At 33.2% G+C, this 1,888-nt stretch overlaps 1 protein-coding gene across 1 annotated transcript in view; it reads left to right on the forward strand.

The window, feature by feature from the left end:
• LOC105459597 (transcription initiation factor TFIID subunit 6-like) overlaps positions 1 to 1,888 on the forward strand; it is an 8,579-nt gene that overhangs the window by 1,878 nt on the left and 4,813 nt on the right. The gene's annotated exons all lie outside the window — the stretch shown is intronic.

Consider the following 1,888-nt stretch of genomic DNA (forward strand, 5'->3'; position numbering starts at 1 on the left):
GTGCTCTTCCGATCTAGGGTTACCTCGAGAAATATCTCCTTTAACAAATGTATTTTGATTTTTTTGTTTCAGATGATTCTGTTGCGAGTTATGATGTACACCGCAAAACTTTTTTTTCGAGGCGCCTCCGGAGATCACTGTCACTCGCTCAATTTTCAATATTTTGCAATGAAAATTTAGGAAAATATTCTTCAAATGTTGCATTATTATATGGAAATTGACTGAATAAACTAACACTATCTGTATTGCCAAAAAAAATTCTTAAAAACATGCCTTTTTTTCACCGAATTAACCTTACCCCCCCCCCCCTTAACTATAATATTAGTCTTAAAATACACTTATTCTTAAATTTAGTTAAACAGATTTTTTTAAAACACGTATAAACTTTTGAACACTTATTTAAATTATTTTTTTAAACTAACATCAAATTATATCATTTATTTAATATTATTTAAGAAAAATTATTAGAATGTTAAAAATCAAGCGTTCATAAAACTCATTAAAAATAAAGCAACCTCGTTGTCCATGAATGCATGTAGTGAAATGAATTAAAGAACAGACTCATTAATCGCGGGCACACTAATTAAAGGGCACACAAATATATATGGACAGGCACAGTAATAGGGGGGCCCTTAATATGGCCATCGCGCCGTGGAGGGGCACACTAATAGGGACAAAAACATTGTTTTTATTTTTATTAAAATATATTAAAATATTAATATTTTTTTACATAAAAAAAATTTCATAAGAAAAAGAAATATTTGAAAAATCGATAGTAATTAACTTTAAACAGACAAATTGAAAGCTACAGTATTTAGTAATTAATTCAGTAATAAACAAATTTTCTTAAAGGCACACTAATAGAGACACTTACCCTAGGCGCCTTTGACGGCAAAACATCGGTATCAAAGCAAAAGCCAAAAACTCCCCCCGCGCTCGCAACGATCGCGACCACACAGTACGGACACGCACCACAAATTGTATACCCGCGGCGTGCAGAAGAGTGAATGTTGCTATGTAGTTTATACCACTTCTCCAGGGGGCGTTAGTGCGGGGGCACGAGGGGCACTTTGAGGGGCGACATGCGAAAGGCCGTCAAGGCATGTCCTCTCCACTGAAAGCTGGTAACGACCAATCAACACGCTCAACGTATAGCTCGCGACGTGCACAGCGGTTTACGGACCATTTGTGACGACGCGATTCGTAGTCGGAGGGAGCGAGTCGTCAGAGCGATGCGACGCGACCTGATATAACCTCGTAATAATTTGTGCAAAAGTGTTCGCTATGTCGGAGAAACGAATTGAGAGTAATAGTGTAGCTTTAACCCTCGAGAATTTGCTGCACTTTGTTATCGACGGGCATTTGCAGATGTGAGATAATTTTAGCGTCATTGCAATCGTAATACTTACGTTTGCGTTTAAAGATCTTATCGCAGGGCAACTGTCCCTACTTAATGTGTCTGTACGTCCCTATTAGTGTGCTTTTATGTTTAAAGTCATAAAAATAAACTAGTACTGGTAAATAAATAGACAAAGTGTTTTTTTTTTTATTAAGTTAATACTTTAACTTAATAAAAATAAACACTTTGTCTATTTATTTGTACCAGTTTATTTTTATGACTTATTTAAATTTACTGGTACAAATAAATAGATAAAGTGTTTTTTTTATTAAGTTAAAGTATTGACTTTTTTTATTTTTTTAGTTTCGTTTTATTAAGTTAATACTTTAACTTAATAAAAAAAAACACTATTTATTTGTACCAGTTTATTTTTATGACTTATTTAAATATAAAAGCACATTAAAACATACAGGCACATTAATAGGGACAGTTACCCTATTTTATAAATCTATAGAACATCATTTAAATAATTTATATTCTTTTTTTTTT

This window comes from Wasmannia auropunctata, unplaced genomic scaffold (genome assembly GCF_000956235.1).
Source record: "Wasmannia auropunctata unplaced genomic scaffold, wasmannia.A_1.0 LD334179.1, whole genome shotgun sequence".
NCBI classification, from domain to species: Eukaryota; Metazoa; Arthropoda; class Insecta; order Hymenoptera; family Formicidae; genus Wasmannia; species Wasmannia auropunctata.